The sequence below is a fragment of the Equus asinus genome, chromosome 2, assembly GCF_041296235.1.
Source record: "Equus asinus isolate D_3611 breed Donkey chromosome 2, EquAss-T2T_v2, whole genome shotgun sequence".
Classification (NCBI taxonomy): domain Eukaryota; kingdom Metazoa; phylum Chordata; class Mammalia; order Perissodactyla; family Equidae; genus Equus; species Equus asinus.
Window position 1 is genome coordinate 172,009,164 of NC_091791.1, and position 16,917 is coordinate 172,026,080.

General features: G+C 39.5%; 1 long non-coding RNA gene across 3 annotated transcripts in view; it reads left to right on the forward strand.

The window, feature by feature from the left end:
- The first annotated feature begins 3,131 nt into the window (after nucleotides 1-3,131).
- The window catches only part of LOC123283074 (uncharacterized), a 39,650-nt gene continuing 25,864 nt past the window's right edge, over nucleotides 3,132-16,917 (forward strand). For 2 of the 3 annotated variants that reach the window (XR_011506313.1, XR_011506316.1), the window contains exons 1-2: nucleotides 3,132-8,200; nucleotides 15,919-16,127. This is a non-coding gene — a long non-coding RNA (uncharacterized lncRNA). Of the gene's footprint in view, nucleotides 8,201-9,984; nucleotides 10,114-15,918; nucleotides 16,128-16,917 lie in introns of those variants that run through there. The other variant, XR_011506319.1, reaches the window with a different exon arrangement.

Below are 16,917 nucleotides of genomic sequence, written 5' to 3' on the forward strand. Positions count from 1 at the left end.
ATCTCCCTTTATGTTTGTTTGCTTGAATTTGAGATGTGTTCAAGCAGAAACGACACATTTATTAAATGCAAAGCAAATAAACTCCTCATATTTATTATTTAGCTCAATAAAAGGACATCCTGTGCACTCTTTGCCAAAGGGCACAAGTACAAATTTTAAAACACTGGCGTCAGCAGCATTACACAAATCCTATTTTAAAAGCAATTCCCTCAAAATGGCCCCCTCTCACGAGTCAGCAGGGTGGAAAGTTTGCCCTGGGCTCTGCAGGTGGCTTGACCCGGGTTCCACTCGCCAAAACTGAACGGGAATTCCTGTAAACGAATGAAAAGGTAAGATATCAAATAAGGATGGTTGTTTGAATATGAATATTTAATACTATCCAGAAATGTGGAAACTAGGTTATATTGTGTCTTGAAACACAGCTTTCCAAACTGTGACCTGTAGAGCTGAGTGGCCTTCCGAGGCTGGTCTGCAGATTCTGATGTTGGTGGTGATGGTAGGAACCTGTAAATTGTACTGAATGAGCTCAATAAATGTCTCCTCCATCCAATTAGAGACCTTTTCTGAGGCGTGAAAAATTAACATAGAAAAGCATTATGTCTGAAACAAACAGAAAGATAGCCAGGACTTTGCAAAAACAGAGCAGAATATGGGCAGGACCCTCTCTATACACAGAATCCCCACAGGAAAGTTAAATTATGATCACAGGTTTTCCTTTACCATGCCTCAGGCATAGAAGTCATACCCAGGAGTTATAATCAATGGCCTTGGAGGTGACGCTCTCCACACCTTATATTTTTGGTCCATGGCCCTCTTCAGTCACGCACTTCCTTGGCAATACCATGGTTCGTTTCTTTTCACTTAAAATAGAGTTCCACAGAGCCATTTCTTTACCCAGAACCACTTCATCCCTGAAACCAGAAGTGAACATTTCTCTCCTTCTAGCCTCTTCACGTCTTACTTCCTGCTGGGAGTGTTTCTCAGCCTCATCAAGACCTCTGTTCCTTTGACTCTTGCTGTTCTCCCAAACTACTTGACTGCGCAGCTACTCACTCTCTGTGCTTTTTTCTCCCACCACATTTAAACATACCTAAGCTTCTCTCATCAAATAAATAAATAAATAAAATAAATCCTCTGTTGATCTTATGTCCCTCCACAGGTGTTCTCACACTTTCCCCCTTCCAGCCTGGTGTCTTGAAAGAGTTGTCTACATGCAGGTTCTCCCCATTCTCACCTCTCAAACCCTCTGCCATGGCTCCACTGGAATTGTTCTGGCCAAAGTCACTGATACTCTTTTAGCGACTAATCTGAAAGGTCCCTGCCTTATGTTGAAGGCTCTGCAGGTACGCTTATCAGCTTCTTCACCATCCATGGAGGCAATCATCAGCCCCTCATAAAAGGAGACCTGACGACAGTCATGCACCACTTAGTGACAGGGATATGTTCTGAGAAATGTGTCGTTAGGTGATTTCGCTGTTGTGTGAACATCATAGACTGGACTTTCGCAAATCTAGTTGGTATAACCCACTACACATCCCAAGGTATATAGTACTAATCTTATGGGACCTCTGTTGTACATATGGTCCATCGTTGGTGGAAATGTTACGCAGTGCATAACTGTATACACACTCGGGCCTCTGGAAGGCTCTTCCCTGGACAGATGGGCTTCCCTAACCAGCTCATTTTGCTGGCTACCCCAGCTGGTTTCAGACCAGCTCTGCCCCACTGCTGTGCTGGGTCTTCACAAATCACAGTCTTCATTTTAACGCCCTCAGCATTTAATACATATCCATCCTTCTCAAAACGCTCTTCTCCCTTAGCTTCCGTTGACATCTTTAATTTTGGTTTTCTTCATTCTTCCCTGGTTGTATCCCATTATGGGGGTAACTTTTAAAAGTAACGTGCAAAGCAAAACTTGCATGTAGTAAAAAATTACCCTCGATAATTACTGAAATCGCCAATGAAGTGTAAACACGTCAAGATGCTCATACTGTATGAGGTGTGCAGGAATGGAAGCCTACTGAGAGAATCATCCTCTCTTTCAGCTCATGCTCAGTTAAGGCTAAATCTAGTTAGTGGACTCACCTACACTATTTGTATTATCGTACTGTCTCCTTTTTTTTCCCTATGTACAGAATGGCATTTTTATATTTTTATAATACTCAAAACAACCTCAAATTTAAATAAGTTGCAATTATAGCAAAAATATGTTTTTTCCCCTGAATGATTGGAGAGTAAGTTGCCCATATGATACCCCATCATCCTAATACTTTCGTGTGTTTCCTACAAACCAAGGCATTCTCCATCACATGGCCATTAACATCAGGAAATTGTGGTAGCATAATATTTTAGTCTCTGAGGGTATCACAGTTTCCCCATATGGTCAGTTATATATAACTCCTGATTGGAAACCTAAATTATAGCGGATACAGAAACCTACTGGCCAGTCAGTAAGAAGAGTCATCAGAATTCATTAGAGCTGGAGTCACAAACAAGGCCTAAGCAAAGGATGAAAACTGATTCCACATGAACCAATGAAAAAAAATTGGCCTAAATATTTAAAAACAAAAAGTTATCAATGTGATTCCAGGCACTGGCTTCCCATATACTGACTATTTTTTAGTACTTTATAAGCACTATAGAAGATTTAATTGGGTTTTGGTATTTTTGTCCATTTTCTCAGACTTAAAAATTTTAAGATTCTCATTCATCTTTCAGTCAATTATGTCTGCTTTGCTATATAAATTCCTCTATAGTGTATTTTCAAATGAATTTTACTGCTTTCTGAACTACTGTTATTTTAAAAATTTGTTTAAAGTTCAGGTTCCGTATCACTTATGCTGGCCACACCTGAGAACTCACAGGTAGGGCCCATGTGAGCAAGCTGGAATCTACAGCCGGTCCCAATAAGACTTGGTAGGACTGGGGCCAGCCTGGTGGCATAGTGGTTAAATTCACATGCTCTGCTTCAGTGGCCCGGGGTTCATCATTTCAGATCCTGAATGTGGACCTACACACCGCTCACCAAGCCGTGCTGTGGCAGCATCCCACATAGAAGAACTAGAAGGACCTACAACTAGGATATACAACTATGACCTGGGGCTCTGGGGAGAAAAAAATAAAAGAGTAATATTGGCAATAGATGTTAGCTCAGGGCCAATCCTCCTCATCAAAAAAAGCGTAGCTTTAAAAAAATTCTAAAAAATCCTGTCCTGATTAAAAAAAAAAAAGACTTCATATGATTGACATCTATTTTTGGTCTAAGTAAAAAATAGCGTAGATATTTGAAACAAGGGTGAGGCCTATTCTGGAAAGTCGACTATGCTTGAGGAAATTTCTAAATTTGCACATGCACAGAAGGCAAAAGAATGGAATGAGTTGAGGTCTTGCTGTTCATACTTATAAAGTCTATCAAACTCTTATGTTTCTATAAAGACAAAGACCCCAAACACCCAGAACAAATTTTTTCCCATGGAATGGTTACCATTAGCAACTACATCCTGTTGCTAGGCAAGTTCAGGTCAGCTCTGGGAGTGAATGAGCAGCCTCCAGTCACAAGAGGCATGGCGATGAATGATGTACAGCTCCCCATGACCCGCATATTTTGGCAGCCACTGGTTTGCTGCTGCATAGGTGAGGGGAATAGATTTGTTAGAGGTCCTCAATTGATTACACTCACCCATGCTCTCAAATACGAGCTGGCTTTGAGGACAAAGGTTGTTTTTACACATGGTCTTCTGTTGGATGAAACTAAATTTGAGTGTGAATTTAAAGCAACAGTGAGAAATGATTCTTCATTTATCAAGTAGCTAAGATGTATTTTTAAAAATACAGAAAAGCTTGGGAAGTCAGCAAGAAAAAGAGTAAGAAATTTCATCCGTAGTATTATAGCTCCTAAGACAAACTACGATTTGGATGATCAATAATAGTTTAATTGGGGAAAAGTAATATTTTAATAGCAGGGGCCAACCTGAGAGTGAGCCTGTATATAATATTATGTATGATCATGTTACCAATGGGGAGGCTCTTTTGAAATAGCATTTTAGGTTTGGCCAGACTGTCCAAGGGCCAACATAACCAGCTTACTTTCACTGCTCACCTCCCCCATGAAACCTAGGCTTTAGCAGAGCAGAGTATTAAAATTCCTAGGATACACCACATGCTATCTCACCTCCATGGTTTTGTACATGTGATTTCTTCTCTTGTTTGGTTGACCAACTCCATGTATTCTTTAGAATGTATCTTATTAAATGAACCAAAATGTAATTCAAAAAAACATGGTTACTTCCTCCATAAAGTAGTCCCTGGTCATCCCAGGTAGTCACTCCTTTATGTCCAATATAGTTTATCTCTAGTGTAATTACAGTGATGATGTGGATATTTGAATTTTCTGGAAAAGTTCTAATTTTAAATACTTTAACCCAAGAGTCATAGTTTTTGGTTCCACAATTGCGGTCATCATTTTGTCTCCTTTGCATAATGGGGCCCCTCTAGAGCACAAACTGTATCCCTCCGTCTTTGTATCATCAGTGCCTCAAATATATCTGGGAACAGAGCTCTGGTTGTTGGATGTATTAGTGAATAGATGAGTGTATAATTGTTTATAACACCTTTCAAGTCTCTGTGATATTTATGCTTCCAAATGTTTCACATATTATATTTCTTTATGTACCACTTGAGATGAGGACTAAGGGTTGGAGAGACTGACCCGGTTCTTTCTTGTATAATTGTTAGCAGCATTATTATGCTTGCTGTGTTCCTCAGTGTCCTGGGTGCTGTAAGTGGGGTAAACACTAGGCAAACACATGAAAATGTAGTTTGTTTTCAACGCCTCTCCAGTTCTCTGGGCCTTTTTCTAACTTACCCTTTTCTGTCACTCAAATAGCTAAAAATCTTATCTTTTTCTCCTCGAATTTCAGGTGTGTAGAATTGAATTAATCATAAGTTTGTAACATCCTCATCATTGACCCACATATGATATATTTTCAGTTATTTAGATACAATAATTATTTTTACTAATTTAGCAAGCATCCGTGAACCCACCACACAAAACAAAGGTAGGACCTGACAGTAACCTACATGTTACCATAGAGTTCCCTCCGATCCTATTCTCCTGGCTCCGCACCACCAGCTGAAGGAACTGTCGTTCTGAATCTTGTCTTTATCATTTCCCCGCATTCCCTTTAACATAGTGTTTTATTTCATGGCACTTACAGGTATTCCTAAACACAGAATATTTTACTTTAGTTGTTTTTAACTTTATAGACAAGAGATTGTGTTTTGTTGCAGTAGGTCATTCTCTTGACTTCTATTGATGTGCATTTGTGTTGTTTCCGGGTTCTTGCTAGTGTGAGCAGTGTTGCTCTGTATATTGTGGTGCAAATCTCCTGTGGTACATGGGAAAGGCATTATTTGTATACCTAGAGAGGCTAAGTTCTGAGGTACATATGTGAATGTTCAACTTGGGGATATGACATCATTCTACTTTCCAAAGTGGTTTCACCAATTTACAAGTCGATGAGCAGTGGATAAGAGATTGTGTGGATGCACAATCTCTTCAAAATGAAACTCTCAAACTTATAAATGTTTGCTAATTAAATAGGTTCAAAATAGAATTTTATTGTGGTCTTGAATAGAAATGAGGATGGTGGGCCTCTTTGCCTCATTCCTGATTATAAAGGCAGTACTTCTAATATTTTCTCATTTAAGATAATGTTTGAAGAGGTTTGTCTTTTTTTTTTTTAAATGCATACTCTATCAAGTTAAAGGAATTTCCTCCCTCTTTCTAATTTACTAAGAGGTCTTTATGGCTTTTTATCTTGAGTAAGTCTGTTTAATTATATAAAATGACTTTCCTGCATCTACTAAGATGACAACACATTTTTTCGAATATTAAACTAACCTTGCATATCTTGGATACACCCAACTTGGTCAAGATATAGTAACTTTGTTGCTTGATTTTATTGGCTAAAATTTTTTTAGGATTTCTATACCTATATTCATGAATAAAACTGACCTATAATTTTCTTTTCTAGTAGCTTCTTTTTTTTTGTTTTGAGAGCAGGGTTATACTGTCCTTGTAGAATTAATTAGGAAAAGTTGTCCCTCTGTTATCTGCAAGATTTTGTAAAAAAATTGGGTTGATCTTTTCATAGAAAGTTAGGAAAACTTTTCTGCAACATCATCTAGGCTTGGTGTTTTTTTCAGTTTGCAAAGAGGTGAAACCACCGCTTCAAGTGTTAATAGTCACGGGACTCCTGAAGGTCTTGTTTCTTCTTCAGTCGGTTTCAGTAGATTTTATTTTTCTAGAAATCTTTCGATTTCATCTAAGTTTCCAAGATTGTTAGCATAACTTTCTCAGATGAACTGTACTTCAGTAGAACCAAAAAGCCCTATATGATGAGAACACTTTCTACTGAAGATTTCCAACTAATATACACAGAAAGAATAACAGAGTTTAAAAAAATCCGTGTATTAGTAGCCCATAAAGAAATGATTGTTTTAAGAAAAATTTACTGATGGATGAAGCCATTAGATTAAAAATTGAGAGAAACTTTTAAAAAGTAGGGATTAGGCTGGTACCACTTGAACCTGACATTGGGTGCCTAGTTATGAGATCTACTCTAAAGCAGTCATACCACTTTTTTATTATTGCCAAAAAAAAAAAAAAATTAACTTGAATCTAAACAAGCCTTTAGAAATAACTTCCACTTAGAGAAAGGCAGATATAGAATAACAAATTAAATGGCATCAGAAGAAACCAAATTAATTCAGAATGTGAGAACTTTTATAGGACACTGACTCAATTTCTACAAAATTGGTGTGATAAATAAAAGTGAGGGGTCAGCAGATCTAGATTAAAAGAGATTTAAGAGACATAGCACCCCAAATATGTGTGGGCGCCACTTGAATCCTAATTTGAACAAACAAGTTTTAAAAACTTTGAGAAAAATTGGATAAAGAAAATTAGAAAATTGATTGCAGAATGGAAGTTAGATGATGCCAAGGAATTTTTATTAATTTTACTCTGTGTAATAGTGATATTGCAGCTGTGTATATAGTTTTAGAGATGCTTATTGAAGTATGTGGGGGTAAAATGACATGCTATCTGAAATGTTCTTTAAAGGTAGCCCATGAAAAATAAAATAAAAAACAAATGAAAGCTTTATTAGGACAGTCTCTCTATTTTGGTATATGTTTAGATTTTTTAAATATAAACTTTAAAAATATTGGAATAGAGTTCTTGTTGACATTCTCTATAGTCTCTACATTATCTGTAATTATACGCTTAGCTTCCTGATACACAGTATTTATAACTATACATTTCCCTTGAAATACCTCTTTGATTGAATTCCGCAGATTAACCCATGGAAGATGTAACAGCATCTTTTTTCGGAGGGGGTTTCTATCTTCATATTAACTTGTAACTTTATTCTTGACCATATATCCATTGGCTCTCTCTCCTACCCGCCACGTGCACACACATTATATATATACAAATGTGTATTTGTGTGTGTGTATTGCCCAGAACTCTCTATATGTCTGTTAGATCAAGTTGTTAAATGTGATGTTCAGATCATCTATATTCTTAGTGATTTTCTATCTGTTGGCCTATCAGAAATCAAGAGGAGTCTGCTGCTGTCACTACAACGGCGTTTATAAATACTCTCTGCAAATGTGTCCATTTCTTCATATATACTTAAACCTATTTTATTGTCTGTAAACAGGTTTAAAATTGCTATATCTTTTTGGTAAATTGAAATTTTACCATGATGCTGTGACCATGCAAGCATAGTAATTATTTTTATTCTAAACCTCTTTCACCTGATATTAATTAGGTTGTAGCAGTTTCTTTAAGTTATCATTTGTCTGATATTATATGTTATTTTCTATGCTTTTCTTCGTTTCGGGTGGTCCTTAGGCTTTCAATATGCCTCATGTGTCAGGTAAGTTTAATTCATTGATATTTATTCATGTAACAGTTAACCAGCCTTTTGAGTTGGGACACCTGAGTTGGCTAATCTATATTTATTTTTCTCTTCCCCTTACACTCTGCTCTGGGACCTGGATGAGACGTTTGAGTCCACACAGGTGTGTCGTCAAGCCCCTTTGTCTTCAGGATGAAGGAGAAGGGAGGCATAACTCCAAGAATTCTTTTGTCCTCCACCTCCCCAGCTTTGCTCTCCGCTTCTCACCTCAGGTCAGAGCTGCACACCACCAACCCAAGGGACTGAAGAGCCCCCTTCACCCCAGGAGCTTCTCACAGTTGTGTTATGTTTCTTGGTGTGTCCTCAACTTCGTCTCAAAGGAGGGAGGCAGCCATTCTGCTACTTTACCATCTTGGCATACTGTAAAAAATATGTTCAGTCCCACTAGCAATCATAAAAATTTAAAAAAATAACAAAGCGCCATTTTCATCTGCCACCTTGGCAAGCATTCTTTTAAAATAAAAGTTTCCAAATTCAACGAAGGTTTGATGAAGTGGGCATTTTCACACACTGCTGGTGAGATGTAAGGACGTACCATCTATTTTGTAAGATGTATCAAAAATCTCGAAGTGCGTAAATTCTTTCATACAGTTCATACAGTTTCATACATTTAACTACAAAAATACCTATTGCTCTATTATTTACGATTCGTATCGTGACAATCTTTTAAATTAAATACACCTACCTAGGAATCAGGCATTTAGTCATCAACCCTCCTTTCTCTTTGAGCTGGAGTTCTTAAACAGGATTCTTTGAATCCCCTTAATTAAGGTCCATGGAGTATCAGAATGTTCAGAAACTACTAAAATTATAGATTAACTAATAACTTTGGGCTAGAACAACATTGTTTTATTTTCTTTAAATATATCAATCTTCTTCACTAAGAATTTCAGGTTTTTTTTTTTTTTTTTGAGGAAGATTGGCCCTTAGCTAACATCTGCTACCAATCCTCCTCTTTTTGCTGAGGAAGACTGGCCCTGAGCCAACATCTGTGCCCATCTTCCTCTACTTTATCTGTGGGATGCCTGCCACAGCATGGCTTGACAAGCGGTGCGTAGATCCACACCTGGAATCTGAACCAGCGAACCCTGGGCCGCCGAAGTGGAACGTCTGAACTTAACTGCTGTGTCACCTGGCCAGTCCCAAATTTTGTTTTTTTTAAAAAAGGTAATTTGGGACAATTCTTGGAAGAAAGAATAGGTTAATCCATTCAGCCAGTTGCCATGCTTATAGAGGTATAGCAGATATAACTACAGAGAGCTATAGTGTATTTTGCGCTCCCTTTTTCAGAAATATAACTGAATTCTAACCTAGAGAGGCGATAAAATCATTAAATAAGAAATCTGAAGTGTTCAGAAAAGTTGATTCATCTGGGGTTCTTTTTCCCCAGGGCCACCTCACCTTGGTCAGGCCATGATCATTTCTGGAGGGGACCACCTCAATGAACACTTTAGGACATCCTTGCCGCTGGTCTCATTACCCTACAATCTATCCTGTACAAGCCAGCCAGATCTATCCTTCGGAAATGCAACTCCCGTCATGTCATTCCTCAGTTTAAAATTCTTTAATGACCATCCACTGCCTTAGGATAAAATACAAATGCTTAATTTGTCCTATCTTGGCCTCCAAAATCTGGATTTGGCCTGCAGTTTCACTGTTCATTTACCCCATTCTGCCCCTACCAGACTTCTGATTTCATTCCCAAAGTATGCCTTGATCTCTCATGTCTTGATATCGACTTTTCTGACTGGTGATGGCCAGTGTGGTAAGAGCTATAACCGAGGTCCTATAATCAGGCTATGAGAGTACAGAGAAAGGAGATAAGTGACTGTGCATGGAGAAGCTGTGAAAAGAATCAAAAAACAGGTAGCACTTGACAGTCTCTTCAGGATCCTATAAATACTGTACCTTTTTTTTTTTTTTTTTAGTGAGGAAGATTAGCCCTGAGCTAACATCTGTTGCCAATCTTTCTCTTTCTTTTTCTTTTTCTCTACATAGTTTTATATCCCAAATGTAGATCCTTCTAGTTCTTCTGTGTCAGATGACACCCCAGCATGGCTTGATGAACGGTGCTGAAGTGGAGTGCACGAACTTAACCACTATGCCACCGGGCTGGCCCCCTACGGTACCTAATCCAATGTCAACATTTTAATGTAATGATTCACAGATTGGAAATTAAATAACGTGTATTTCAAACTCTTTTTTTTTTTATGTAACACAAGGAATTAGTGTCAGAGCCATTGTGAACACTGTCATCCATTCAATGTTTAACAAGAATTTATCAAGTGCTGCTGCTATGTCAGATGCTCTTGTAGGTCCTGGAGATGCATTGTAACATTGAACAGAAGTAGTCCCTGACCTCGTGTATCTAACATTCTAGGATACGGACAGATAATAAACAAAGAAACAAATAGATACATAGCATAAGTCAAGTAGTGAACGTGTTATAAAGAAAAATGAAGCAGGGGCATAAAAGTAATAAAATAGTGAGTGAGAAGAGTTGCTATTTTAGACAGGCTGTCAGGGAAGGTGCTTCTGAGAGGCCATATTTGAAGGGAGACCTGAATGAAGAGAAGGATGGAGGCATGAAGCTCTCGGGGGAGAGGGTTCAAGGCTCAGGAACCTCAGCTACTCTGAGCCTGAACCTACTCGGCAGGCTGAAAACAGCCAGGACGACAGAGAGTGAAAGGGACAGTGGGAGCCGAGGTCTGATCCTCTAGGGCCATGCTGGCCTTGGTAAGGACTTTAAATTTTATCCAAGTATGAGGGAAAGCCAGTGGAGCATTTTCAGACGGGATGTGTCTTGATCTGACCACTCCTCCGTGAATACAGTTTACCAACGGCAGAGCTGGTGGTGGCGCTAGGACGAATGTATGTCGAGATTTTTCAGAGAGGGTCCTGGTTTGCACATATAGTCCTGGCATATTTGTTAACAGCACCCCCTTCTTTCTCAGTCGTGTCTTGGTATGGACTGTAAATTATATGGTCACCTTGACTGGCACCCACGTCTCTCCTTTCCCTGGCTAGTGGTTTTTCTGCTACACGGTGTAGTGCATATTAATCTATTTGGCACCAAAATTTCAGTCTATTTTTTTTTTAAGTGAGGGACTCCATTTCTAAGTGTACAATGTAAAATTAGGGAAATAACCTATAATTTATGGAGAAATATAAAATTGTGAAAATAATATCTACTTTATAGAGAGTAGAACTTTTTGGTCACTTGGGTGGATGGATGGATGGATGGATGGATGGATGGATGGATGGAACGTATCTGTTCTGTAAAGTGAAGGATATTGACTTGAGCAGCAGATTGACTCCACACACCTCTTGGCCAGATGGTTCACCTGCCGTCATGCCTTCAGCATGAGGCTTTGACCAGTTGGACTCAGTCTTAAAAAGATTATGATGACAGGGGCCGGCTGGGTGGTATAGTGGTTAAGTTCCACTTCCAAGGCCCAGGATTCTCTGGTTTGGATCCTGAGTGTGGACCTACGCACTGCTTATCAACCCCTGACATGTCAGGCATCCCACATATAAAATAAAGAAAGGGGGGCATGGATGTTAACTCAGGGCCAATCTTCCTCAGCAAAAAAGGAGAGGATTGGCAGCAGATGTTAGCACAAGGCTAATCTTCATCAAAAAAAAGAAAAAAGATTATGACGACAATCTGCAGAAAGAGAATTAAGTGTATGCTCCTGAGAGCAGGGACCACATCAAAAGCACTTTTCATCCTCGGGAACCAGGCCCATTGCAAGGCACATACAGACCCTCAACTCAATATTTTTCAACAAATAGTTCAACAACTTGAATAACATCAGATCCTGGAATTTAAAGATACTGAGTAGGGTTTACCACCAATTTTATTAGGGTGACACAGTATAATACAATATGTAGTATAAAATATTTTATTGCATTCTATCATTTTAATGAAGTGTGACTTATATAACATTGTTTTTGTCCCTGGTATTCCTTTCCTTAAATGTGACTAATCTTTAAATTAATAATAGACAGCAGTTAATGAGCATTTCCTAGACATAAAAGGAACTGATTTAGTTATAAAATTACTCAGAGATGGCATTTTGTTATGTGAAGTTATTCCAACACTGTGATTTCTATCGTTCTGGTTACATGTATGCGTCCACATTCAACAGTTGACCGTGTTACGTGAAAGAGTAGTATATGGAGACATCTGAGTGGCAGTTTGTGATATATGCAGTCAAAGTTTAGTCAAACCTTAAACATAACAGCCGTGGGTTTTTACAGCTTGTCTTTAGAGTACGCTTGTGTCTCCTGACATTTCCAGGCCCTCTCTGTTGTGAACCTGCAAACTTTCCTCTAAGTTTGTTAGAGGGAAGGGGGGCTCCTCAGACAAAGTACTGAAGTTATTAGGGAGCCAGTTGCAAAGGAACACATGACTGTAGTTTTCTTATGCTTCACTGGTTTTTCTTAATTAATGTTGCTGACACTTTTTCAGGATGAAACATGTCTCTTTGCAAAGACTCTTTGGATAAATAGAAAAACAACCACCACCACCACCACCACCACAACAAGATGACCCTGGGCTGATTTATCCTTCTTTGTAATGCCCCAACTTAGACCAATTATCCATAACATTGGATTTAGAAAATTTGCTGGAATGACCTTCCTCTTGATTAAAAAAAAGGACATTTTTTTTCTCTGACTCTTTTAAAGTTCAGGTCTCAGGTTAGGGGCAGTGACCATTCTGTCACCCCCGACCACAAACACACTTTTGCACACACAAGTGCTTATCAGCAGTTGGAGGCGTCCATTTAGTGGGGAGAGTACAATTATAGTGAGTGTTTTCTGAGCTTCCAAATGTAATAAATCTGTTTTGAGAAAATGGGTGGAACTCTTGGTGTCCAGAGTGGACTCTTTGGTGCTGCATCAGGCCATGGCAGGAAGAGCACTGGCCTGTGGCCTGAGGTCAGAAGCCCTCCGTTCAAGCTCTAGTCTCCCCCTGGCCGGCTGGGGACCTCCAATGAGCCATCTGAGCTCTCAAATTGTGTCAGTTCCCTCAGTTCTAAAATAAAAGGATTGCGATGGATGATCTGTAAGGTCTTTTCTAGCTTGGAAATTTTTTTAATGCTTTATTTAGTTTAGAAATCGAGGTCCTTCTCGTGGCTTCCATCTGACCTGGTGCTTTAAACCTTTCTGCCTTCCAGCTGATTCTCTATGAAGTTAAATGTTCATTCTCGCGGACACCACGGTTTATTAGAAATGAGTGTCAGGAAATGTGGAGAATCCTATATTTAACATCTCAGAATTGGATACTAGTTTGATATAAATAGCAAGTTGTTATCTGAGTAGATTACAATGGATTTACTATCAAGTAAATTAAATCACTGGGGACAGATGTGTTTTTAGAATTGTCTGAGACAATCAACCGGTGAGTGGGAAATTTTTGGTGCCTGCCAAGCTGTCCTGCATAATTCAAAGATATGTCACCCAAGCTCTTTCTTTGCTGTGGCCAATAGAGAGTATCAGAGAGGGGACGAGTGTGTGCCATTCTAAATTGTATACCGCACGCTTTCTGGAAATTGTGAAGCATTTGGAGGAATGAGCAAGCGTAGAGAAGTTAAGCAGGAAGCAACATGATGGATAACAAAAGGTGCAAGAAAGGAGGCAAGCGAGAGGGAAATATTTTAAAGTAATACTCTGTAGTCCATGAAGTGTCTGAATTTTATGCAAGGAGAAAACGGGAGTGAATGGTTGAAGGGGCATGACCAAAGTCATCAGCAAGAAAGATGATCTGAACTCATTAGAATGGAAGGAAAATGATGCGGCAGAGAAGGTCCATGGTGAAAATGTGGTATCTGCACAGATGTAAGAAGGTTTAGGAATACGTATGTAACAGTGAATGGAAAAAATAGATACTTCTTTTTTCAAAATGATTTCTCAGTGAGATTTGGGTAATTATTACTAATGCTAATATTTAGGTTTTTACATGAAAGATATGGCAAACTTTGGCCGACTAAAACCATGTTTGTTCGTTGTCCCAAAGAATAAGATTCTATCACTAATCAGAGCCATTTGTGTGTTTGGTACTACAGGACTTAGCAAACTTACTCTGTAAGGGCCAGACAGCAAATATTTTAGGCTTTCCGGTTGCATTAGTTTTCTATTGTTGCCATAATAGATTACCATAAGCTTAGTGGCTTAGAACAACACAGATTTGTTATTTTACAGTTCCGGAGGTCAGAAGTCCTAAAATTAAGGCTGCGTTCCTTTTAGAGGCTCTGGGGCAGAATCTGTTTTCTTGCATTTTCCGGCTCCGAGACCACTTCCAAGACCAATTCCTTGGCCTGTAGCCCCTTCCTCTATTTTCAAAGCCAGCAGCACAGCATCTTCAAATCTCTCTCTTTTCCCGACCTTGACGTTGGGCCCACCCAGATAATCCAGGATAATCTCCCCGTCTCACATCTTTAATTTAATCACATCTGCCAAGTCTCTTTTGCCATATTAATTAACACTCACAGGTTCCTAGAATTAGGACAAGGACATCTTTGAAGTCCATTATTCCATATACCACATGGGTCCTTTGGTCTCTTGTTGCAGATACTCTGATATCGTAGAGGAAAAACAGCCACAGACAATATGTAAATCAATGAGTGTAGTTGTATCCTTATAAATTTGCATTTACAGAAACAGACTAGGAGCCAGAATTGTCCCCTGGGCTATTGCTCTCCAACTGCCAGGGTAGATTTAAAACAAACAAACAACAACCAAAACCCCTGCCATTCTCGATATTTCAAGCAGCAACAAATTTAATGTAGAGAATTAGAGGCTCACACGGCATCAGAAGAGCTAAAAGGAATGAAGAGAAAAGAGGCCTCTGCAATCTTTCAGAATATCCAGAAGGGAAGGAGCCCCAAGGGGGCAGCTGATCTTGCCCCTTGTCCATCCACAGCATGGCCTGGGTGATATTCAGGAGGAAGCCTGGAGCCCTGTTAGCTCTGCCTTCACTCATACACCTGCCCTCAGTTGGGACTGAGTTTGGGGAATGTAATTTCCTGGGTTTTAGCTCCTTCATGGTTGAGCTTAGAAGGGTGTAGGTGGTATTCAGTATCATCAGATAATATCTGGCTAATATGGTGAAATCTTGTTTTAAAAAATAATTTGAAATGAGCATGAAGAGATGCCATGAAATGGCAGATACCGCAGAGAAATATTTGTTGGAAAATGAATGGGATTCTTTCTGCCAGACTCTATTTCCAAGTCCCACAGTTTGGCTGATTGTAAATTATGAGCCTATAAGTATGTCTGTTTTGTTTGTTTTTTTTTTCACCGACTGGACGTGTGCAGCCTGCTATGACCGCTTTGAGATCAGCCACAGCTGGGGCTCAGTCCTGCCTCCACCTCTTTCCATGTGGATGATGTTGGTCACTGCCTTAGTGTCAGGGTCCTCATCAGTTAAATGTTTGTGATAGCATCTATCCTATGATTTGGATAGGAAGAGAATGAGATAATATGCAAAGTGCCTGGTATAAAGTTGATGCTAAATAAATAACTATTATTATTCACCGTTCCTCATTAACTCCTGAGACTGAGTATCTTAGAGAATTTTAAATAAAGGATGCGTTCTCCATTAAGTGTCCTTACTGGGGAAAATTCCCAATTTGTCCAAGAACAGCTCACACACCCACTGTATCAAGCAAATGTATCAGATCTGTGACTGGCAGGCGATAATATAAGGAGCATTGTTTTCCACCTGCCCCTGTATCTCTGGCCATAGAAAGGCAATGACCACCCACACTTAGATGGTCTCAGAAATTCTGGTGGAAGAAGCTTCCACCTTTTTCTTTCTCTTTCCTTCACTGACTCCTCCCCTGCCTGCTCCCCTGACCCCACCCTATGGAGGAAACCACCTGTCCTCAGGTACAGTGGCTCACCTGTCTCTTCTGATATCCAGGTGATAAATGCAGCCGAAGAACCAGGTCAAGTTGACAAACTCTGTGGACCCGGCCACCCTTGAAGGAGAAGTAAACCTCATTTCAGCTTCAAGTCCCAGACACATTCTCTAATCAAGCTTTCCCATCAGCCCAGCTGAAGTCTGATTCCCATTTGGTTCGGTTCTCTTGTGTCGACCTTGCGGTGAAGACTGCGGAGTGACAGGAAGAGGTAAGTGGTAGGATTTATGCACCAAATCCTACTTTTTACCTTGAACGATTGGTTTGAGATATTTTCTTTCTACTTTTATCTTTGGTTAATAATGACTTTCATTTAAAAGTTCAACAACATAAAGCTAAAAAAGCATGCTTTACTTTTTGCTTATTATTCGAAGATATATAAAAACTTCACCTAAAATAATTGTTTCCTTAGATGTGGGGCGATCCTAATTCCTTTTTTTAAGAAGGTGTGTACCTTTATAACCTAACACTTTGGTGAAGAAGTTTTAGTAGAGAATTGCCATGATTTATGAGACAGAGGAGAGGACGTCTACCAGGAAAGAATATGCATTTATGCAATTTACTTTTCTGGCACATTCCTTATTTTGTGTCAATTGAAGTTTTTACTTTTATTATCCTTATAGATGAGAAAAACTGAAGACATGTAACTTGCCCAAGGGTCACGCAACTGATTGTAACAGCGTCCTAAGAACTAGCCAGAGACAGAAACTTGGTGAAGAAATACTCAGCTTTGCTGTTTATGGTTCTCATCCTACATGCAGGTCTTTGTCATCATTTTTGGGCTGGGCACAGAGTCCCTCCCTCACATACACGTGCCCAGGAGCTCCCGACAGCCTCATGCATCAAGGAGCCTTGCAGTGAGTTGGAAATCAGCAGTATAGCCAGCTGAGAGACCCTCCACTGCCAATCACCCCAGGGGCCCGAGCGAGTGAGGAGTATGCTGTCAGCTCCTGGCATTTATCCCTGTAGAGGCAACAGTGCTGGCTAATAGAGGCCAGAGG